The sequence below is a fragment of the Stegostoma tigrinum genome, chromosome 8, assembly GCF_030684315.1.
Source record: "Stegostoma tigrinum isolate sSteTig4 chromosome 8, sSteTig4.hap1, whole genome shotgun sequence".
NCBI classification, from domain to species: domain Eukaryota; kingdom Metazoa; phylum Chordata; class Chondrichthyes; order Orectolobiformes; family Stegostomatidae; genus Stegostoma; species Stegostoma tigrinum.
In genome coordinates, this window is record NC_081361.1 from 465674 (window position 1) to 491116 (window position 25443).

The 25443-nt window shown below is 43.7% G+C and overlaps 1 long non-coding RNA gene across 2 annotated transcripts; it reads right to left on the reverse strand.

The window, feature by feature from the left end:
- LOC132209868 (uncharacterized) lies at positions 1–22963 on the reverse strand. Of its 2 annotated transcripts, XR_009446000.1 has the most exons (4): positions 22854–22963; positions 21851–21981; positions 10684–11192; positions 1–1500 (listed from the first exon to the last, which is right to left on the reverse strand). It is a non-coding gene; the product is annotated as an uncharacterized LOC132209868 (long non-coding RNA). The 2 variants fall into 2 exon arrangements; XR_009445999.1 differs by lacking the exon at positions 1–1500 and having other exon boundaries at positions 9582–11192.
- Between the last annotated feature and the right edge of the window lie 2480 nt (positions 22964–25443).

The window sequence follows — 25443 nt, forward strand, 5'->3', positions numbered from 1 at the left end:
AGCTAAAATACATTATTCTAATGAAGGGAAAGCTGTATCCATTTTATTAGCTTCATTAAAATAACGGTGATTAACAGCTGGAATAATCTGGCACTGACCATTTGAAAAAAGCTGGATGTTTTCAGAGACAGCTGGGCAGTCCCAGGTTGAGTGAGTGCTGATACTATATGAGAGATGCGGTTTTGAAAAAAACTTTCTGAACACAGTTGATGGAACAGACAAACAAGTGCCATTGGCTAGTACTTTGGAATATATCAGGCCTTTCATGGCTGCTACCACATAGAATCAGACAATTGAGAAAAATCTCATTGAGACTGCACTACCAGGTGATCCAAATGCTTTTTATAGTTTGGCATGTTACCTGCCTCAGCTATCCTCCTAAGCAGTACATTTCAGACACCAAATAGCCTCGTCACAAATAGGACAAACATCACCTGACAGAATTGCAAGTCTATACTGAAAATTCTTCGGAATTTTGTGAGGACAGTGAGCACAGTGTTCTGTACTTTCACTCTTTATTGTTTCAGCTGGTGTTCCAATATCATTTGAAGTGAGATCAGAGTAACTTCCCATGCCGCCCATGCTACTTCACTCATTATGGCATCATGGACCCGAAGTAAAAACGTGATCAATGCAAATTGGAGACAATCCTGCACAATCTTGGAACCCCTTATAAACAGTTCTGTGTGTACTTCTGCACCACTTGGATTGGAAGCCTTTCAGGAAGGCAGCTTCATGTTACGTTCTCTAGAGCTCTTGATGAAAAATAAACATTGTCCTTGCTCGTGCCTGCTAAAATGCATGGATGAGTGTGTCTTATTAAGAATATCAAGATACTTTATGGTTTCAAAGTTGAGTCTAAAGTCTTGGAAGGTAAGACTTTGCCAAATGAGTGTAAGCCCAGCAACATCAGGAGCATGGCATGACATTGTGGTAAGGATCCTCATCGTTTTCAATCAGAGGACTGACCATGCGATATCAGTGGCACTGAGTTCAATCCATTCTTGGCAATTTATCTCAATGCGACATGGCATCAATATTAGGGATCTTTAATGCGGAAACTTTGCAATGACTCATTTAATGATCATTCACAAATACTTGAAGGTCAACTCAAATGGCAGCTTTATTGTTCTGATCCAGATCAGACAAATTGTGACAGTCCAAAAGAAAGAAAAGAAATTCTGGAATGTAACTTATCCAGTCCAGCAGCATCTGTAATATGACTTTTTCAGAACAGGTTCATAACAGACTAGATATGTTAACTCAAAGTCTGTCTCCAGATGTTGCCTCATCTCCACCAATTTCTGTTTCTGTTTCAAATTTCCATAATCTCCAGCATTTTGCTTTTCTGGACTGGCCCAGCTTGGTCGGATTTTGACAATATCATCCATTCCTGTTTCCATTAGCGTTATTCTGCCGATTACACCCATCATGCCCCAGTGTCTGTTTCTTCTTTTAAGTTCCAAAAAAATGCGAATATCATCCTAAATGCATGAATATCTGGAAATCAATTTTGATTAAAAGTAATTTTAGAGGTGGCTGCACTTCATGAGACAACAGAAATAGATGACTCATGACAGCACAATCCGTGCCCTTCACTGAAAGCATCTCCCCTCAGGCTCTGAAAACTTTTCATACAAATCTCAGAATATTTACAGCAAAGCTGTGGTCACTCAGCCCATCATCTCTGTACCGGCTGGGGATGAACTGTATTCCTACTATTATTATTCTGTCATCTCGAGATACACCTAACATTTTGAAATCTTGATCTGCTTTTAATTTTGAATATCCTGGGGATACCCCATGATTAAAAAGTGTATACATAATACGTAATTTCCTACATCACATTTAAAGTTATCATACTATGATCATATTGTTGTTTGGCACTCCATCTCCCAAGTATAACGTATTGACTTGCTCTGCTTTGCATTTCATTCTGTCTGTCAGAATAAGTGCTAGTTAAATACTGGTGACATTGGGATATTACTGTCTTCCGCTCCAGTCACTACAGCCACTGCCACCATTCCACTCGTCTCTGAACCAATGTCACATTCATTTTGTCCCTGACTATTTCGTCCATGATGTTTAATGACAATGTCATTGTACACGCTGCATTTGATTTTAGTTTTGGTCAATTGAATCAAGAAATGTAAATGTTAGTGTGTTAAAGCACATAAACTGCAATGAAGAACTTTGCATGTTGAAGATACATTGTTGTTTTATGACAGCAGCGAGAAAACCACACTTACTCTGCAAGGTCAGCCCGACTATGCCCAGCGATTATTTTTTGTTGTTGTTGGTTGTGTCAGAGTAATCAGCACAGTAATAACATTTTGATTGTGTTCTTTTTTGGAGGGGGAGGGTGTTGGTGCAGGTGGTTACAGCATTGCACATGGACAACAGGGCAGAGCCATTTAGCCTGAAAAATGAAAACATCCATCATTCTCCCCCACGACAGACGTCATTAGAGCAATAGCTAATGGTATATAAGACCTACAGCCAACGATGTTAACGTGCAATCCAGTCCAGTTTTAATTGTGAACTGAAGATTCACTGAAGGTGTATTGAAAGGCGTTATCTGGAACTGTTTGTTCGGTGACTGTGATTGATGTCAGTCTCCACAGATTCGAACTGTGTCACAGGAGGCTTTCCCTCTCCTATTACTAAGGGGCTCCATTCAGTGTGTTATCCCACAGTACAAGTGAGACATCAGCAAACACACTAACAGGGATCAGCAGCTGCAGAGAGAGGGGGCGGAGAGATCAGAATCTGAGAACAATAGACTGGAATGTTACAACAATGGATCAGAATCTGAGAACAATAGACTGGGATGTTACAACAATGGATCAGAATCTGAGAACAATAGACTGGGATGTTACAACAATGGATCAGAATCTGAGAACAATAGACTGGAATGTTACAACAATGGGCAGGAGTTTATCCTCGGGTCTTTACTATCTTACTAACTATAGGTCGACATTACCAGAGCGGATACTTGGTGTACTGTGGGTTATTCAAGTTGGTTACTATCCCATTCTCGCTATTGTTGGTGTTCCTGGTAAGTCTCTCTATCTCTGTCCAGTCATTACTTCCACAAAGTATATTCAACTTTATTGTTGTTTCTGTTGCCGACATTTGGAAAAGATGGAATCTATTATCTTCAGTTTAACTAAAACCTCACTTCATTGTTCATGAATTTCAGACTCATCCTTCAAAGGCATCTGAGAAGAAGACTTGTTCACATCATTGAGGGCCTTTATTGATTTATGTTTCGCTATTGTCTCCATCGCCAAACCTGTCCAACACCAGCTCCATAATGTCCCCACTCTCCCCCTCTGCCTCTGTACTGTTACTGAATAAACCATTATCTATGACGTGGTAAAATTCAGACTTGATAGTTCCAGCTCATTTCTGACCTGTCTTCCAAGTTACAATTAATTTGATCACACCCTTGTTCTTGTTTCTGAAGTAATCAACGATAGGAACATCATGTCAGATCAATTAAGTCACTCAGCAGGTAATTCCAGAGACACAGGTTATTACTCTAAAGATATTGTTTCAAATCACACCACAGTTGGTGGTAGAACTTAAATTCTAATGATAAGAATTGTAACGAAAGTGAATTTCAGTAATAACAACCATAAAATCAGCAGCATTTTGACTAAAAAACCGATCTCATTCCACTGATCTCCTCTGATAAAGAAATCTAACGTTTTACTGGTCTGGATTAAGTGTGAATTCAAACCCATAACAATGTGTTTGGCTCCAAACTGCCTTGTGGAATGGTCACAGTTAAAGGTAATTGACGATGGTTCACATGTTGCTGCTATCGCGACTGTGATACAGAAAATTGTGCAATTACATTGTCCACTGCTTCTATGAAGAGCAGACTCATTAATATTTCAGGCCACTGCGACTGTGTAGAGATATGTCTATTTATCAGCCAGGAAAATAAACTAAGGAGAGAAAGGCATTTCCAACAGTGGGAGAGTACACAATGTATGCATCAGGGAGAGGGCAGTACTGACAAAGAGCATCAAGTGAACTGGTTTCATTCTAGAACTTACTCAGAGATAGTAGGAACTGCTGATACTGGAATATGAGATTAGGTATAGAGCTGGATGAACACAGGAGGCCAGACAGCACCAGAGAAGCAGGAAAGCTGATGTTTCGGGTCTGGGCGCTTCATCCAGCTCTTCACATTGTTATCTCATTCTAGAACTTTCTTTGCAGCAGTGGGTGACTTATCCATCATGTGCCAGAGTGCCGACCTCCAATATATTCACAACATGACAAACGCCAGCCCTGCCTGGTGTAGTGAATGTGATGTTCTGTTTCCATGAAGGGAGGAACAGAAACTCTTCCAGAAATAGCAGGGAACATGGTGAATAGTGAAAATGAGGAACTGTGGGAAATTCAAATCAATTTTTTCCTGAGATAACTTGCTTCATTGTTCATTACATCACCAATTTTAGTGTCATCTGCAAACTTACCAACTATACCTCCTGTTTTAAAAGTGAAATCATTGTAGAATGACAAAAACAATGGCCCATTACTGGTCGTTGTAGGACACCATTGGCCGCAGGTTTGCATTTCGAAAAGCACTCTGTCACTGTGCTTTGTCTTCTTCCTTTAAGCTAATTTTTATTCAAATTGTTCGTTCTCCCTGTATTCCATGTGATGTGACATTGCTAACCAGTCCACCATGTGGAACCTTGTTGAATGCCTGACTGAAACCTATATAGACAACATCTAACACTCTGCCTCCATCAATCCTTCTCATCATTTCTTCAAATTTAATCAAGTTATTGAGACACAATTTCCCAGCGCAAAGCCATGCTGACAGTCCTCAATCAGCCCTTCCCTTTCCAAATACATGTAAATCCTGTCCTGAAAATCCCCTCCAACAATATGCCCATCACTGATGTCATCCTCACCAGTCTACAGTTCCCTATCTTTCCCTGATCACCTTCCTTAAATAGTGGGACCATGATAGCCAACTTTCAGCCTTCCATCACATCATCGGTGGCTATCGATGATACAAATATCTCAGCAAGGTGCCCATAAGTCAGTTCCCTAGGTTCCCATAAATGCCGAGGATATATTTGATCAGATCCTGATGATTTATTCATCTTTATACATTTTAAGGGGCCAGCACCACTACCTCCGTAACGTGGACACTTCTTGCTGTTTATTTCCCCGAGTTCCCTCAGGTTCGTATGCTTTGAACAGAAAGCACAGATACAATTTGTTCATTTTAGTAACTCACTCATCTCCTGCGGTTCCACACATAGGCAACCTTGCTGATTTTTAAGGGGCCCCATTCTCTCCTTATATACTCTTTTCTCCAAAATGTATTTGCATAAATCCTTTGACTTCTCCTTAACCCTATTTACTGAAACTCTCTCATGACCACTTTTTGCCCTCATGATTCCCTTCTTAAGTATACTCCAACTTTCCTTCGTCTCCTGTAGGGATGCATGCAATCCCCGCTGTCGATACCTGATACATGCCTCCTTCTTTTTCTTGATCCGAAACTCAATTTCTCGAGTCATCCAGCATTCCCTACACCTATCAGCCTTGCCTTTCATCCTAACCAAGTGTACTGTCGCTGGAATTTCGTTATAAATTTGTGACGATTTCCCATTGCAAGCCATCCCTTTACTTGCGAATATCATTCATATCAACTTTTGACAGTTCACGGCTAATATCGTTCAAAATGACCTTGCTGAAGTTTAGAACTTTAGCTTTTAGGTCAGGTCAATTCTTTTTCATACTTATTTTAAAATGAATAAAATTATGGATTTTCTTTGCCCCAGAGTGCTACCCCACTGACAACTCGGTTACTTTCCCTGCCTTATTCCCCAAGAGTACGTCTAATTCATTCTTTAACCTTCTCTTGGAGGTAAATCCACATGCTGAACAAAAAAAATTCATGAACATACACAGAAGAACCCTCCTTCTATCTGATTCTTTCACACTATGGCAAGCTCAGTCTATTTTTGGAAAGTTAAAATCCCCTACCGTGGCCACCTTATTATTTTAACACATAACTATCATATCCTAACAAATTTGCTTCTCAGTTGAACTACTGACTGTTTATTTTTGTGGTGGGGAGTACAATTCCTACAATGTGGTCAACTCTTTCTTATTTCTCAATTGCACCCAAATAACTTCATTGATCATACTCATAGGAATATCCTCCCTAAGTACAGCCAGAATGTTATCCCAAATCAAAAATGTCATCGCCCTTCTTCCCCACCTCCTTTGCAACGTTTTCGACCTGTCTGACAGCAGCTATCTGCTTGAACGTTAAGCTGCCATGACTGTCCATCCAGGAGCCACATTTCTGATAGCTATGTTATCCCAGTCTCAAGTCACTAACCATGCCGAGTTAAGCTGCAATACTATCAGGCCACGTGCATTGATATAAATGCAGTTTAACTTATCATACCTACCTCATTCTCTGCTTTGCTCCAGCCTGCTTTGCCTACTTGACTTGCTTTTTTAAAAAAAAAACTACTGCAACAGACTCAGACTGCTCCCTTTTCTCACAATGTCACTTGATCCCTCCAGCATATCCATCTGCACCAACCCTGCATCCCACCCTCACCATCTTACCAGTTTAAATCCTCCTGGATGGCTAGAACAATTCTCAATGCCAGAATATTAGGCCACTTCCCATTCAACTGCAATCCATCCTCTTTGTAAAGTTCACTTCAACCCGGAAGAGATTCCAAATATCCAGAAATGTGTATCCTTTCCCCCATATCAGCTCCTCAGCCCCGAGTCCATCTGCTCGATCTTCTCTATTCCAAACCTCACGAGTTCGTGTCACCAGAAGTAATCCAGGTATTACTGTACTCAGCAACCAACTTTCATACATCCTTCCCTAATTTCCCATGTGCTACCCTCAAAATCTCATCCATTTTCTCGTCCTATGTTGTTAGTTCCAAAGTGTACAACAATCTCCTGTTCGTCTGTCGAGCCATTGAGAATATTATTTACCCTGTCCAAGACATCCTTAACCCTCGCACTCTGTAGGCAACACACTATCCTGCTGTCTTGCTGTTGGCTGCAGAAACGTCTGCCTGTGTTTCTGCCTTGACAGTTCCCTGAAATCAATCACTTGGAACCTGATGTAATCCTCATTACAGTAGAGACAGTATGGCTACCAGAAACTTGGCTCTGAGTGCTATATGCCTCCGAGAGTCTGTCACGCCCGAATTCCCCAAAACAGCATAATCGTTTGAGATTGAGATGGCTACAGGAGACTCCTGCATTGCCTGTCAACCCATCCTACATTTCCTACAAGTAACCCATCAACCTCACTGCATCTGCAGTATTTCCACCCCCGGAACAGATATTCATCACATTCCCTCGCTCCTGTAAATTCCTCTTTGCCTCCAGCTACTGCTGTAACTGATCCATGCGATCTGATATGATTCATAGAACATTACAGTGCAGTACAGAACCTTCAGCCCTCGATGTTGCACCGTCCTGTGAAAACAAACCGAAGCCCATCTAACCTACACTATTCCGTTATCATCCACTGTCCCTCCTAACCATCAGCAAGTGACATTAAAGTAACCGTTCTGAGAGAGAGTCACCGGACTCGAAACATTAACTCTGTTTTCTCCTTCACAGATCCTGCCAGAGCTGCTGAGTTTTTCCAGTGACTTTGTTTTTGTTCTGACGTTAAAGTCACATGTGTGTACCATGAGCAATGGCACCAGGAGAAACCACATGGAGCAGTCTGTGCATTCTCTGCTTCATTGGTTTGTCATGCTGGAGCATCAATGACATCCTTCTGTTTCTGTTTATGTGGCTTGAGGGTCGGAATGGCCGGCTCCTGGTCCCAGGGACAAGGTTCAAGGACCTGATCGGATGACCCCGGTACCTGTTTAACAGCTCGATGTGCTGTCGAGACTCCTTGCCTTCATGTGTAATAGGCAGGAGAGAGTGAATGGGCTGTGCCCCTTATTTCCCAATAGTTTTGATGAGCTAAATGGCTTCATCCCCTTCCTTTGAAACCAGCTTGAAGAGCTGGAAAAACTGCTCCATTATTACCGTGGACATGAGCAGTGTATAACTTTGTACTGTTACATGAATATTACCGACACTTCAACAGCATAAGCTTGACTGTTGTCATCCCACACATGTACACAGACTGCTTCGGGGGGCTGAAAGATGGCAATTTTTCTCTGAATATTGCGTGATACAGGGAACAGCCAAGGTCATTTTTTCTCAGGTGAGGGTGTGCAAAAATAGAGTGCATAGAGATATTGAAAGACGGAGGAGATTTTAAAGAGACCTGAAGGGTAACTGTTGCATGCAGAGGGTGCTGTGTGTAAGCAATAAGCTGCCAGAGGAAGTGGTTGAGGCTGGTACAGTCACAACATTTAAAAAGCACCACGATGGATACATGAATAGGAAGGGTTTAGAGGGTTATGGGCCTAATGCTAGCAAATGGAAATACATCAGTTTGGAAATTCTGGTCAGCATGGACGGGTTGGACCAAAGGGTCTGTTCCTGAACTGTATGACTCTGTGGCTCGACAAGACTTTCCTTCCAGGAATGGGTAACATGAAATAAATTTGATAAGCTTCTGAAGCAATTGCATTTTGTTTTCAGTTTCGGGAATTGTAACTGCTCGGAATATATCGGGAGTGGTCTTAGTAAAGCCCAGTACAGGTGTAGTATAACAATCCAATGATTATAGAGATAGGTTTTGCATAAAACAGCACCATTCCATATACTTTCTTAATCAGTGGCTACATGCGCAGACTAAAATTGTAGGATTCATGTGCCAGGACTCACAGATACATCAGCACCACCATGTTCTGCAATCGCTTTCATGTACTTTACTGTTATATTATCCTTCCATCATAGCACAGACTTCCCCATAACCATATTCAGCCTGGAGTCAGGTCACTAGTGGTGTGCCTCAAGGATCTGTTTTGGGACCACTGCTGTTTGTCATTTTGATAAATGACTTGGCCGCCAGCATAGGTGGATGGGTGAGTAAGATGACACTAAAGTCGGTGGAGTGGTGGACAGTGTGGAAGAATGTTGCAGGTTGCAGGGAGACTTGGATAAACTGCAGAATTTGGCTGAAACTTGGCAAATGGAGTTTAATACGGATAAATGCGAGGTGATTCATTTTCAGACGTTTCGTCACCATTCTAGGTAACATCATCAGTGATGATGTTACCTAGAATGGTGACGAAATGTCTGAAAACAAACCTTCCAGCTCAGCGAGCAAACTCACATCCAGAACCTCAACCTGAGCTACAAATCTTCTCAAAACTCTTGAGGTGATTCACTTTGGGAGGAATAATAGGAAGGCAGAAGACTGGGTCATTGGAAAACAAATATTGGTAGTGTGGATGTGCAGAGGGATCTTGGTGTCCATCTACATAGACCCCTGAAAGTTGCCACCCAGGTTGATAGTGCTGTCAAGGCGGCTTACGGTGTGTTAGGTTTTATTGGTAGAGGGATTGAGTTCCGGAGCTGTGATGTTGTCAAGTTCGTTTTCGGAGACCCTCATGGACTTACTGCAATAACAAGACACTGGCCTGTTTAGAAAAACACAAATCCTTTTATAACCAGCTAAGTGCAAGCTGTGGAGAATTACTGTACTCAACCCAGCACAGAGTGCACAGTCTCAAGTAATTCTCCCCGAGCAGTGGACAGTCCCCGCTTTTTATAGTTTACAAAAGACATGATACATAAAACGATTTCACAACTTACAGTGACATGATACATAAAACAATTACTACAACAGACAAAAACAGGATACCAAACAGTTATTCCATCAACAATATAAAAGACCAGGATATAGTATCGATTGCTAGTGAAGCAGCTGCTAATGGCAGGAGGCGATTTCGAATTGTTGGCCGGGACAGATTCTGATTTCAAGTTGCCAGTGTGTCTGACTAGAACAAAGTCAGTGCCCTGGTCCCTTTGTCAGCGATAGAAGTTACATGCTTCAGAGGTTTCACACCTTTACAAAACTTCCCCAGCTAACCCTATTGAAACAGTTTGATTCGGATTTTAATTCAGTCAGGAATCTTAAGACAGTGTCTGCAGACCGATGTGTGAGAAGAAAAGGAGTTACAAAAGCTTTACACTGAATTCCTAACTGGGCAGGAAGCTTCAAGGTAGTGCCTGCATATCAATGTGTAGGTGGATAAGAGTTTACTTCTATAAATTAAAGTCTCTGTGCAGGAATCAAATGCAGACAAAAGATTTTAATTTATAGAAGTATATAAATGAATGGGATGTTTTCACATTCACATGCCTCAGACAGTTTAACTGAAGGTCCATAACAGCGAAACATCAACAGTTACTTAGGGCTCTGAAACTATCTGTATAACAGTCATGTAAATATTACTCGCCCAGCTGTGAGCTGATAGTGGGGTAGAGAAGCTCTGAAGATAGTATGGAAGTGGCAGTCCTGTTGAAATTAGAGGACTCAGAACTTTGTCAGAAACTGAACAGCATCCTGTTTTGTTGTAAGAACTTACATATACATTTATTTTATATCAATGTTACATGCAACCCTTCTGACGTGAAAATGCCTTAATATGCTGTTTCTGAGTAGCTGTAAATGGAAGTGTCTCCGAGCTCGGCTGATAGACCTCTTCCGCGTGTATGTGGTACAAGTTTGAATAAACTCACCTTGTTTCAATCCAGTGAGGTCTGAAGACACAATGTTTTTTTAAAAACCAGCTATCCATGGAAGAATAATATTCTCTGGTTCCTATTGAACTTAACTTTGTCATGATTCCTTAATACAATGCTCTGTCAAATGGAGCCTTAAGATAGTGGATAGTCACTCTCACATTTGGAATTCAGCTGTTTGGTCCATGTTTGCACCAAGAATGTAGGGAGGAGAGGAGATGAGTGGCCCTTGCTTAACTCAAACTGAGATCCATCACTATGATATTACAAAGCAAGTGCTGCTTGATGTCATTGTTGTCACCCTGTTTTGACTGCATTTACGTACTGACAGGCCAGACAACTGACTGAAGGCTTGTCCACACAGACCACATGTATGGTTTCTCTTCACTGTAAACGATGCTTGTTCCTTCCATGTTCAAAGCTCCTGAGAATTACGTGTCCCTGGCAGTTTTTGATCCCGTGTTTGAGTTGAGCTGCCTGTCAGTAAATGTTCCCTTTCAAATTTCCTGGAAAATAAATTTAATACAGTAAAAGTAGAATGAAAGCTGCCGGATTGTCACCTGGCTCACAAGAAACTGCGGGGTGTTGCAAGTCAGGAATGAAAATAAAAGTTGCTGGAAAAGCTCAGCAGGACTGACAACATCTGTGAATGAAAAAAAACAGAGTGAATGTTTCAGGTCTGGTGACCCTTTCTCAAGTTGAGAGTAAGGGTCACCAGACACGAAACAGAAATTCTGTTTTTTTTTCCTTCACGATGTTGTCAGTCTTGTTGAGCTATTCCACTTGGATCATTTGATATCTTTGAAAGGACAGAAGATGAAAAATACAGGACAAATCAGGCTGTGGGAACTGGCTGCAGAGCCAATCATTATTTGTGCAGAGCCAGAGTGGGAGGTTTCAGTGAGACCACAACAATGCTGTCGGTGTAACAATACAAACCGTACACCTATCTGACCATAACCTGTGTCACTCTGTAACTGGATACGTGTAAATGACCGAGGCTTGCTGAAAATGCATTCCTGTAAGCAAGTCGGAATTCATGGTCCTCCTTTCGATAATTAATTCCCCTTTTGCACTGGTGAGATTTGCATTTTGAGTACTTGTGTTCAGTTCTGGTCACCCAACTTAAAGAAGGTTATGAAACATTTCGGGGCAAATTCAGTGGACTAATACCTGGAATGAGTGGATTGCCTTAAAAGAAAATCTAGAGGAAAATCGAGACAGGCTCGCCTGTGTCCTCTGGAGGTGAGAAAAGAAAGAGGAGACTAAATTGGAACATGAAAGTTCCTGAGGGGACCTGACCAGATGCATGGTGAAAACGTGGTCCCTCTTCTGGAAGGATCTAGAACTGAGGGTCATTGTTTAAAGGTAAGGGTGAGTCCATTTGAAATAGTGAGGAACATTTCTTTTCTCTCAGAGGGCTGAGAACCTTTGTGACTCCCTTCGTCAAAAGGCAGTGGATGCAGATTCTTGCTGACCAAGACGATGAAAGATATTCTGAGATATGCAGGCACATAGAGCTGAGGTTGAAATTAGATCAGCAGTGATTTTATAGAGTCGCAGAGCAGGGTCGAGGGGCCGAGTGGCCTACACTTGTTCCTCATTCCTTTGTTTGAATAAACCGCAAGACAAAGAAACTCGAGTCTTGTCTGATTACTGTGGGTGAGGGGGTTCAGGGTTTGTATTCCCACTTCACTCACCCAGTGGATTAGTTCCTCTCTACACCCCAAACAGCTTCAATTAACATTGGAAAAAATTTAATCACATCAGCCGTCATCCTTCTAACTTACAGGGAAAACATCATTCCTAGTGGGATGATGCATTTTAAATCGGAGTAGAGAACACACAAATTAGGAATCAGAGTTGTCCATTCTGTCCCTCGAGCCTCAAGAAGGTCAAAGCTGATCTATTTACGCTTCGATTCCACATTCCCACTTGGCCTTAATAATTAAAAAAAAACACCCTGTGGGCATTGCTGGCTGAGTTTAGTTGTCATGGAGAAGGTGGCAGTGATCTGCCTGCATAAACCACAGTAGCCCATGAGTGGTAGGTGGACACATAATGCTGTTAGGCAGAGAATTCAGGATTTTGAACCAGCAGTACTGAAGGTGTAGCAATACATTTCCAAGTCAGGATGGTGAGTGGCGTGGAGGGAATTCACGCCCAACACAGTCTACAGCACGGAAAAAGGCTCTTCTGGCTCTGTCTGCCCTTGACACTATCTTCCAAGGACTCTGTTATTCCATCTTTTACAGCTGACCCTAACATATTTTTCCAACCAACAATTTTATGCAAATTCCCTGTTTTCTTTCTGACTACCTTCTTACATACTGGGGTTACATTAGCAATCCTCCAATCCATAAAAAACTGACGGTGTATAGAATTTGGAGGATAACCACTTGTGCATCTATTATTTCTACAGCCACTTCCTAAGGTACTTTGAGATGAAGGTTATCAGTCTCTGGAGATTTATCTGCCTGTTATCCCATTAGTTTTTCCAATATCATTTTCCTACTAATACTGATTCCACCTTCCTATTAGACCCTGAGATCCCCTTAATTTTGGGACATTATTTGTATCCTCCTTCTTGAAAACCTCAGTTATATTTAATTGGTCTGCCATCACTTTGCACCCCATTATAAATTCATTGTTTCTGCTTGTAAGGAGAGCCCATATTCTTCGTGACCAGTCTTTCACTACCAATCTTCAACGAAGAGTTTAATGATGATCATGAAACCGTTGTCAATCGTCAGGAAAAAAAAATCATCTGGCTCACGGCTATCCTTCAGGGAAAGCACGGCCCGTTTCTATCTCCTTCCCAAAATCCACAAACCTGCCTGTCCTGGTCGACCCATCGTCTCAGCCTGCTCCTGCCTCACCGAACTCATCTCCACCTATCTGGACTCCATTTTCTCCCCTTTGGTCCAGGAACTCCCCACCTACGTCCGTGAAACCACCAACGCCCTCCACCTCCTCCAGGAATTCCAATTCCCTGACCCCCAACAGCTCATATTCACCACGGACGTCCAGTCCCTATACACCTGCATTCCGCATGCAGATGGCCTCAAGGCCCTCCGCTTCTTCCTGTCCCGCAGGCCCGACCAGTCCCCCTCCACCAACACTCTCACCTGCCTAGCTGAACTCGTCCTCACCCTCAACAACTTCTCTTTTGACTCCTCCCACTTCCTACAGACTAAGGGGGTGGCCATGGGCACCCGCATGGTCCACAGCTATGCCTGCCTCTTTGTAGGTTACGTGGAACAGTCGCTCTTCCACACCGACACAGGCCCCAAACCCCACCTCTTCCTCCGGTACATTGATGACTGTATCAGCGCCGCGTCTTGCTCCCCAGAGGGCTCGAACAGTTCATCCACTTCACCAACACCTTCCACCCTAACCTTCAGTTCACCTGGGCCATCTCCAGCACATCCCTCACCTTCCTGGACCTCTCAGTCGCCATCTCAGGCAACCAGCTTGTAACTGATGTCCATTTCAAGCACACTGACCCCCACAGCTACCTAGAATACACCACCCCCCCACCCACCCTCCTGCAAAAAATTCCAACCCCTATTCCCAATTCCTCCGCCTCCGTCGCATCTGCTCCCACGATAAGACATTCCACTCCCGCACATCCCATGATCACTCTCCAGCTTTGTGAAGAATTCTATCCTATTGTGGTCACTCATCCATCCTTAAGGGCCCATACTCAACTGAATTGTCAATTATTCCATCCTCATCATACAATACCCATCTGATTCTTCAACATGTTGATTCATAAAATTGTACCATATAGACAATAAGGATCCCTCCTGCACTGTACTGCTACAGTGTGATTTGGGCAATTGATAAGTAGGTTGCAGTCACCTGTAATTAAAGCCATAACTTTATGCCTTGTATCTCTCAATTCCACCCTAATGCCTTCCCCAATATTACTGCAGCTTGGGGTCCATATGCAGCACTAAGGTCATTTTCTGCCCATTGGTGTTTCTCAGCTGAACCCAAACAGACTCTACTTCAATACACCCTATATCCTGGCTCACATCAGTTTCCTGTTTTAATCAGCAGCTCCTGACAAATCCTTTTCCTTCTTTCCTGCCCAATCCATCTTCCTCAGACAACCCACTGATTCCAGGTTTCAATCTTGTAAACCTCCTCTGAGCCACTTTGAATAAACGAACGGAAGACCAAAACCTGCAGACAGTATTCGAGATTTGGTTTGACACCTTCCTTGTACAAATGAAGCAGAACATCTTTTCATTGATGATTATTTGTTGTCATAACAAGGGAGATGGCCTCGTGGTTTTCTGGATTTCAGAGAGATCTTAATCAATTGGGGCAATGGGCTGAGGAATGGCAGATTGAATTTTATTTGGATAAATGTTTGTTTTACCACAACGCAATACTTCACAAGGGCAGGACTTGCACAATTAACGGTTGGGCTCTGGGTAGTGTTGCAAATCAGAAAAAAAAAACCTCGGGTTTCAGGTACATCTTTCTTTGAAATTTGCATCACAGGTAGACAGGGTGGTGAGGAAGGCATTTAGTACACTTGTCTTCATTGCTCAGTCCTTTGAGTACAGGAGTTGGGAAGTGATGTTGGCGAGTCCTCTTCTGGAGGACTGCGTGCTGCTCTGGTTATCCTGTTGTGGGAAGAATATTGTTAAACTGGATTGGGTTTGGAAAAACACTTACCAGGATATTGCCAGGAATGAAGGCGTTGAGTTATAAACATACGCTAGATTGGCGGGAACTTCTTTCACGGGAAGGTAAGAGGTTGAGGGATGACCTTATGTAGGTTTAAAAAAAATAATGAGAGACACAGATAAAGAATAGCAAAGGTCGTTTCCCTCAGGTTGGGGATTTCAAAACCAGGGGCATATTTTTAAAATGACAGGAGAAAGATTTTAAAAAAGACATGACGGGCATTTTTTTGTTTTATATAGAGTGCTCAGTGTGTGGAATGAACTGCCAGAGGAAGTGATGGATGTGGGTAGTAACGATGTTTGAAAAACATTCAGATAAGGACATGAATTTGAATGGTTTGGAGCAAATATGGGCCAATCGCAGGGATTTTTTTTAAAAATAAGGAAAACATTGCTGCTATCACTAGAAGAGATGTTTCTGAAAAATCATCCCATGAAAACATATGTTGAAATTAGAAATAAGAAATAAGAAAGGAACAATCATCTAATTGGATTGTACCATAGGTGTCCGAATAGTCAGAGGGAAACTGAGGAACAAATATGCAGAGGGATCTCAGATATGTGTAAGAATAACAAGGTTATAATAGTTGGTGATTTTCAGTTTCCAAACATTTACTGGGACTGCCATTGTGTTAAAGGTTTAGATGGGGAGTATTTTCTGAAATGCGATCAAGAAATTTTTCTTTATCAATAAATCGATGTTCCTATGGGAAAAAAAATAAGGCATAGCAAGTGACTGAAGTGACAGTACAGGGAAACTTTGAGTCTTGTGACAGAATTACTATCAGTTTTAAAACAATTTTGGAACAGGATATGCCTTCCAGAAAAAGTAAAAGCTTTAATTGGAGTAAGGCAAATTTTAATGCTATAAGAAAAGAACTTTCAACACTTCTGAAGAAGGATTAACAGACCCGCAACATTAACTCTGATTTGTCCGTCACAGATGCTGCCAGACCTGCTAAGCTTTTCCAGCAGCTTCTGTTTTTATAACTTTCAAAAGTTGACATGAGTAGACGGCAGGTATAAGGATGTCTGATAAGTGCGGGGAGGGCTTTCAAAAAGGTGACAATTCAGAGTCATTATGTCTCTGAAAGAGTGAAAGGTAAGGTTGGTTGGATTAGAGAACAATGGTGAAAAAAGATACTCGGGTTTTAGTCAAGAATAAAAAAATATATGAATTAGTAGATATATAAAAAAAACTTGGCTCAAATGAATCTCTTGAAAGTGTAAACAGTGTTAGGGGTATTCTTAAACAGGAGATCAGGATGGCAAAAAGGAAACATGAAACTGCCTTGGTTGATAAGCTTAAGAATAATTCAAAGAGTTTCTACAAGTGCATTAAAAGCAAGTGAGCACCGAAAGAGCAAGCAGGGCTCCATAAAGATGAAAGAGATTAACTCTGTGTTGAGCATCAGGAGAGGAGAGAGATTTGAAAGGAATATATTTCATCAGTTTTCACTGTTGAGAAAGAAATTGACGGGGGACAAGTCAGGGGTGGAAATATTTTGGTTTGAAAACTGTTCATGGAGATGGGGGAGATTTTCAATGAATATTTCTCCTCAGTATTTACTAAGCAGAGAATCATGGATGCTAAGGAAACAAGGGAAGCAAGTGGGTATGTTTTGGACCATCGAGGTGGCGTTTGCAGCCTTAAAGCACATTAAGGTTGATTATTCCACTGGATCTGATGAAGTCCATCTTTAGACACTGTGGGAGGCTGGGAAAGAAATTGCAGAGACCCTTGCAGAGATTTTTCCCTTCATCTTTTCTCACGACTTAAATTCCAGAAGACTGGAGGGTGGCTAATGTTGTCCCATTGGTTAAGAAAGGTAGCAAAGACCAGCCAGGGAACTACAGGCCAGTGAACCAGTGGTAGACAAGGTATTGGAGATGATATTCAGGGAGTCAATCAACCAAAGCTGGGATATTCAAGATCTGATGAGGGATAGTCAGCATGGATTTATGCACAGGAATCATGTCTGACAAATCTATTCAAGTTTTTTGAGGAGTTAAGCAAGAGGACTGATGAGGTTAGGGCAGCGAATGCTGTCTATATGGACTTTAGTAAGGCCTTCAACAAGGTACGTTATGGCAGCCTAGTCATGAAGGTTCGGTTGTGTGGGATCCAGGGAGAGCTAGCTCATGGGATTCGAAATTGGGTCGATGGTAGAAAGCATAGCATGATGGCTGAATGTTGGTTCTCGGACTGGAGGCCTGTGGCTAATGGTGTGCCACGGGGGTCGATGCTGGGATCTTTGCTATTTGTCCCTTACATAAATGATCTGGATATGAATGTATATGCCATGATTAGTAATTTTGTATCACCTGCAAATTTAAGAGGTATCGCTGAGGTATCAAAAATTACAGGGGGATTGTGATCAGATGTGGAAGTGGGCTGAGGATTGCCAAATGAAATTCAACGCAGCTAAGTGTGAGGTGTTGGCCTTTGGAAAGTTCAGCCAAGGTAGGAGTTATACAGTAAATGGTGAAGTTCTGAGGAATATTGTGAAACAGAGAGACCGAGAAACACAAGTGCACAGTTGGTTCAAAGCAGCATCACAGGTAGACAGGGTGGTTCAGAAAGCATTTAGCATGCTGGCCTTCTTCAGTCGATGCATTGCATATAAGAGTTTGGATGTTGTGTTAAAGATGTGCAGGTCATTGGTGAGGCCACACTTGCAGTGTGGTGTACAGTTTTGGTCACCCTGTTACAGGAAAGGCAAAGTTAAACTGGAAAATGTGCAAAGAGGAGTTACAAGGATGTTGCTAGGAATAGTAGGTGAGTTCTGAGGAGAGGTTGGCCAGGATTGGACTTTATTCCTTGCAATGGAGGAGAATGAGGGCTGAACTTATTGAGGTGAATAAAATCATGAATGGCATAGATAGAATGAATGCACGTAGTCTTTTTCCCAGGGATGGGGAATGGAAAACTAGAGTGTACAGATTTAAGGTGAGAGGGGGCAGATTTAAGGAGGACGTGAGGGGCAACTTCTTCACACAGACAGTGGTGCATATTTGGAATGGGCTGCCAGAGGAAGTCGTTGAGACAGGTACAATAGCAACGTTTAAAACACATTTTGGCAGGTACATGGATGGAAGTGTTTAGAGGGGGATATGGACCAAATGCAGGCAGTTAGAAATTGCTGAGTGGGCACCATAGTCAGCACAGACCAGTTTGGGCCGAAGGGCCTGTTTCCATGCTGTATTACACTCTGACTTTAAACCTCCAGGTCCTGCTCTAGTGCATCAAACCATGTTGTGGGAAGTTAAAGAGAAAACATGGGGCCACGTTGCAGAAATATTTGTATCATCTATAATTACGAGTGAGGTGCCAGATGACTGGAGAGTGGCTAAAATTGTGCCTTTGTTTAAGGAATATCAGGAGAAGCCTGGGAGCTGTAGACCTGAGTCTGACTTCGGTTTTGGGCATGTAGTTGAAGGTAATTGTCAAATGTAGGATTTATGCATTTGGAGAGTCAAGGAATGATTAGTTGATTGAGTTTTTTGGAGAAGTAGCAAAGAAAATTATTGACGGCAGAACGGTGGACGTAGTTTATTTTGACAAGAGTAAAGTTTTTGACAAGGTTCAACAAGGTGGACTAATCAGTAAAGTTAGATCGTATGGGATTCGGGGGAGCTTGTCAACTGGATACAAATATGGCTTAGTGACAGGGCACAGGGACTGGTGGTAGAGGGTTGTTTGTCAGACCGGAGGCCTGTTACCAGAAGTGTTCCACAGGGGTCAGTGTTCACTCCAATTTTGTTTGACTTTATATAAAAAAAAGCGATTTAGATGAGAATAGTGGAGACATGGTCAGTAAGTTTGCAGATGACACCAAAATAGGCAGGATAGTGGACAGCGAAGTAGGCTGTCCAAGTTTACAAAGAGATCTTGATTTATAGGGTTAAGAGGCTGAGGAATGGGAGGTTGTGTTTAATTTGGATAAAGGCAAGGTATTTCATTTTGGTAAAACAAACAAGATCAGGACTTGTACAATTAAACGTAGGGCCTTGGGGTTAGTGTTGTCGAACAGAGAGACCTCAGGGTTCAGGCCCTTAATTCTGTGAGGTTGGCATCACATGTAGAAAGGGTGGTGAAGTCGGTGTTTAGCCTGCTTGCCTTCACTGCTCAGACCTTTTGAGTATAGGAGTTGGGACGTTATGTTGAACTTGTGCAGAACATCAGTGAGGCCTCTTCTGGAGTAGTGTGTCCACTTCAGATCTCCTGTTCTTCGAAGGATATCATCAACCCGGGGAGGATTCAGCAAAGATTTAGCAGGAAGTTGCCAGGAATGGAGGTTGAGAATCATAACGAGAGGCTTGATTGGTTGAGGCATTTTTCCACTGCAGTCTAAGAATGGAGGGGTGATTTATATGTTTATAAAATCATGAAGAGTACACCTAAGGTGACTGGAAGATCCCTTTTCATTTGCGAGGGGAATTTCAAGACTGGGGGGCTGCAGAAAGCAAACTGAAACGTTCCCTGTTCATGTCAGAATCTGGGCAGTTCTTATTGCCAGACTATTTGACGAAGGGCCAAAGAGGTGGAGGTTAGGTGATGCTTCTCGTGGCTGGATTAGCTTTCTACTCTGGGTGGCTTCATGCTGCACTTACAGTCTACAGGTTACCAGTACTGGAGGGTATGAGTTATGAGGAGAGACTGGGACTTCACTGGAAAATAGGAGGTTGAGCAGTGGCTTTCGAGAGGTTTATAAAATCGTGAGGGGTATAATGTGAACAGCAAGGGTCTTCTCCATTGGATCGGGGAGTCCAAAACTAGAAGGTATTTTTTAAACAGGAGAGGAGAAAGATTTGAAGGGAAACCAGGGGAAGCTGTTTCAAACAGAAGGTTGTTTCTATGTGGAATGAACTGCCAAAGGAAGTGGTAGATGCAGGTACACTTCCAATATTTAAAAGACATTTGGACAGGTACATGAATAGGAAAGGTTTAGAGGGATATGGACCCAACTCAAGCAAGTGGGACTCGTTCAGTTTGGGAAGCCTGGTCGGCATGGACAAGTTGTAATGAAGGAGGCTAGAGAACTCAAATAATTTTTGATATTTTGAAAATAGTTCACATTACAGGAGACGAAGTGCTAAATGTCTCAGAAAATATAAAGGTTGACAAATCTCCAGTACCTGATCTAGTGTATCTGAGGATGTTGTGGGAAGTAAGGGAGGAAATTGCAGAAATATTCGTATCATCTATAAATATGGGTGGGTGTGAGATGACTGGAGAGAGGCTGATATTATCTCTTTGTTTTAGAAGGGATGTGGGAGAAGCCTGAGAACTATGAACCTTAGAATAACACTGGAAAACAGTGACAGAATTAGAGTCAGTATGGATTTACGAAAGGGAAATCATGTTGGACAAAACTGCCGGAATGTTTCAAGAATGCAACATTTAGAGTTGAAAAGGCAGTGGATGTGGCTTATGTCGGCTTTGCGAAGGAATTCAAAGGTCCCACAGAAGAGATTAGCACGTACATTTAAAGCATGAGAGATTGGGTATTCACAGGGATACAGAACTGTTTGGCACAAGGTAACAGTCACTTCTTGTATGCCGACCAGTGACCAGTGTGGTACTGTGGTCCATGGTGGATCCCAGGTATTTATACAATCAATTAGTCATTTAAATGAGAAATGTGTCTCAGTTCGAGATTATCAAGTTGGATTACAAAACTAGGAAAACACAAGTCACTGACAGGAAGCATGCAGGTGGAGCAGGGGGTGAAGAAGGCAAATGGTATTTTGACCTGCAGAGTGACAGCATTTGAGTACAGGAGCAGGGATGTCTTGCTGAAATTGTACAGGATCTTAGTGAGACCACACCTGGAATGGTATGTGTAAATTTCTAAATTTTATCTGAGGAAGGAACTTCTGGCTCTGGAGGCTGTTCACAGCAGTTGATTAGACAGATTCCTGGGATGGCAAGACTTCCATATAAGAATAGGATGGATTGGTTAGGATGAAATTCACTGGAGTTTAGAAGAATGAGGAAAGATTTCACAGAAACCAATAAAATTCTAGGTAAATACAGGAAGGATGTTGTCAATGACCAGGGAGTCAGAGATTAGGGGCATGGGCTAGGCTGTAAAGGATTGAAATGAGGAAATCAAAAAAAAAATACAGAGACTGGTGACCCTGTGAAATTTGCTGCCACAGAAAGCAGTTAAGGCCGAACACTGGATGCTTCCAAGAAGAAGATAATATGTATAGTTGTCGGGGCTTAAGGAATCAAAGGGTCTGGCTCTCAAGCGGGAAGAGGCTGAGTAGAATGATCAGTCATGATCAAAGTGACTAGCGGAGAAGGATCGAAAGCTACAATGGCCTGCACCTGTTCCTATTTTCTATGTTTCCATTCTGTTGAAGGGTGGAACATAAGAACAAAATGACGATAATTGATACAAAAAAACAGCACAACCTTATCACCACTGGATGAAAATCCTGTAACTCCTTACCAAATTGCAACATGGGAGCTACTTCACTACGCAGATTGCAGCAGTTCAAGAACGTGCAGAGTGATTTTGGAAGCTTCTGCAGTGGCTGCTCTGTCTCTCATTTTCATCCAGTTTTCAAGTTGTTGAATGTTCTGAGAAAAGTAAGAGAGTATGTCAGAAATATCTTTGGAAGTTTGCTGATACTGGGGGAAGCAAGGGGTGGGATAGGGGCTGCAGGTACAAAGGGGGCAAATTTGGGGAAGGGAACAATGAGATAAACAACTGGCTGGATTTTGTGGTGGGGTGATGGGTGAAGAATAACCCCAATATCCAAACCACAGGGCCCCACCCTGCTCAGCTCTCTCCCTCCACTCTGTGGTCTTTCTCTGAGCCTCGGTCAGACCAGCAGCCAGCTGCTGTGACAGAGGCTCAGTGTCAAAGATGCGCATTTGGCCCAGTTTTAAAGTCATTCTGTTTGACCACATTCCCTCCCAAACTTGCTGGCACCAGTTCTCAGATGCTAATCTTATTGATGGCCAAAAGAGTCTACACAGTTTTTGAATAATAAACAACCTCCAATTAACTTCCAGGCCTGGCCTCAGAAACCAATAATTGATTTTGTATTGTATTTTTAGCACAACTACTGCTCACAGACCAGACGTCACCGTTCAACTCTCAGATTCAAACCAAAATGATTTTTAAAAAACTCAGCGCGGGTGCTAACACAGGACACAGTGGAAAGACCTCTAACCAATGAGTACACATTTGAGTTCTGCTCTAAAGAGAACACCTCTCATTGCTGTAATCACATTCTGAAGTGGCTTGACAGGGTAAAAGCTGACAGGACGTTCCCTCTCACAGGACAGTCTCGGCCTGTTTCAGGGAAGAAGCCTGAGGCTCTCTGCAACCTACACGCAGCACCAGAAGACCCCTGTTTGGGACCTGAGACCTAAACTGAGCAACCCTGCAGCCCTCTTGCTGGAATACAGCACCGAAGCTGCCCTCCCCTTTAACCTGTCCTCACCGCTTGTGGCTCTCAGGGAGGACCATTGCATTCGGGATATCTCTCCCAGTGCGCATGCTCACAGTCATAATGAGCTGTGCGCATGCTCCATAGCTGAAGATGCCGGTTGACATCTAACGACCAATAGCAAGCAAGAGGCGGGACAGAAAAGGCACCGGAAATGCTTCTCCTCCAACCAATCAGAGGACAAGGGCGGGGCCCATTTCTCAGCGAGAATCCCCGGACCCGAAACGTCAGCTGTATTTACTCCGTCACAGAAGCTGCGAGACCCGCTGGGCTTTGTTTTTGGTCACGTCATTCGTGCGGCGGGTGGGCGGGGTTATTCTTCCACCAATCAGGGGGAGACAATGGGAGCTGCGGATGCTGGAGAGTGTGAGATAACAAGCTGTGGAGCTGGATGGACACAGCCGGACAAGCAGCATCTCAGGGGCACAAAAGCTGGTGTTTCGGGCCTCGACCCTTCTTCATAAAAGGGGGATGGGGCGAGCAATGGGAGGGGGAGTGTTTAGTGCGAACCGAACATGGGTGATCTGCAAAGTTGTGACCAAGACTCCGCTTGGTTTCTCCGGTGTAGCGGAGCCACAATGGGAACAGTGGATGCAGTCTACCACATTAGCTGATGTGCGGCCTTTGATCGAGATGAGTGGGGGGGAGAGGGAGGGGTAGGGGCAGGTGGACCACTTTATGCGGTTACAGGGAAAAGTGCCGGGTGTGGTGGGGCTGGAGGAGAGTGTGGAGTGGACAAGAGAGGCTCGGAGAGAGTAGTCCATCCGGAAAGCAGACAAGGGATGGGACGGGGTGTGAGGGATGAGTTGTGCAAAATGTGGGAGACGCGTTCGAGGGAGTTCTCAACCACTGAGTCGGGGGACGTTGCGGTCCTTGAAAAATGAGGACATCTGAGATGTACAGGGGCGGAATTCCTCATCCTGGGAGCAGTTGCAGCGGGATTGGGAATAGAGAATGGCATATTTGCACGAAGGTGGGTGGGAGGAGTTGTATTCCAGGTAGCTGTGGGAGTCAGTGGGCTTGAAATGGATATTGGTTTCTGGGTGGTTGAAGGAGATGGAGACAGAGAGGTCCAGGAAGGAGGGAGAGACATTACAGATGGTCCAGGTGAACTTAAGGGTTGGGCGGAAGGTGTCAGTGAAGTGGATGAACTGTTTGAGCTCCTCGTGGATGCATGAGGTGGCGTCGATGTAGCCATCACTGTAACGGAAGAAGAGGTGGAGTTTAGGGCCTGTGTAAGTATGGAAGAGGGATTGTTCCACATAACCTACAAAGACGCAGGCCCAGCTTGGGTCCCTGCAGGTATCCATGGCCACCCCTTTTGTAGGTAGTGGGAGGAATTGAAAGAGAAGTTGTTAAGGGTGAGGGCAAGTTTGGCTAGGCGGATGAGGGTGTCAGCGGAGGGGGACTGGTTGGGCCTGCGGGATAGGAAGAAGCGGATGGCCTTTAGGCCATCTGTATGGGGAATGCGGGTGTATTGGGACTGGACGTGCATGGTAAAGATGTGTTGGGGCTGGGGAATTGTAAGTTTTGTAGGAGATGGAGAGCGTGGGTGGTGTCACAGATGTAGGTAGGGAGTTCCTGGGCTAAGGGTGAAAAAATGAATTCCAGTTAGGTGGAGATAAGTTCAGTGGGGCAGGAGCAGGCAGAGATAATGGGTCAACCAGGGCAGGCAGGTTTGTGGATTTTGGGAAGGAGATAGAAGCGGCCGTTGCAGGGTTGGGGAATGATGAGGTTGGAAGCTGTGGGTGGGAGGTCATCTGAGGTGATGAGGTTGTGGATGGTTTGGGACATGATGGTTTGGTGGTCGGGTGTGGGGTCATGATTAAGAGGGCAGTAGGAGGTTCTGTTGGAGAGTTGGCATGTAACCTCAGTGTTGTAGAGGTCAGTGAGCCATACTACAACTGCGACTTCCTTGTCCATGGGTTTTATGGTGAGGTTGGGATTGGAGTGGAGGGCTGCACGTTCTGCAGGGAAGAGGTTGGAGTGAGTGCGAGGGGTGGAGAAGTTGAGGCGTTTGATGTCACGGTGGCACTTGGCGATGAAGAGGTCGAGGGAGGGTCGGAGACCTTGGGATGGTGCCCAGGAGGAGGGAGTGCATTAGAGCTGAATGAAGGGGTCAGCAGACGGAGTGTTAGGCTGACGGTTAGAGAAGTAAGCATGGAGGGAGAAGCAATGGAAAAACTACTGAACGTCCAAGCATAACCGGTATTGATTGATGTGTGGGTGCAGGGGGACAAGGGTGAGCCCCTTACTGAGGACTGATCATTTGTCCTCAGTAAGGGGGAGGTCTGTGGGGATGGTGAAGACTCGACAGGGCTCAGTGTTTCTGTCTCCTCTGGAGCTGCTGGCTGTGCTGGCTGTGGACATCGGAGATGGTTGTGTGTCGAGTTGCGTCAGCAGTGGGCAGAGTTGCATTGGCATGGGCGGAGTTGCATCGGTGGTGGGCGGAGCGCCGTTTGCATTGGTGGTGGGAGGAGCGGGGTCGGAGGAGGCAGCAGCGGTGATGGTCGGTGTGCTCTCAGTGTCTGTGGTGTTGGACTCGGAAATGGCGGCTGTGGCATTTGCTGTCCCGGAAACGGTG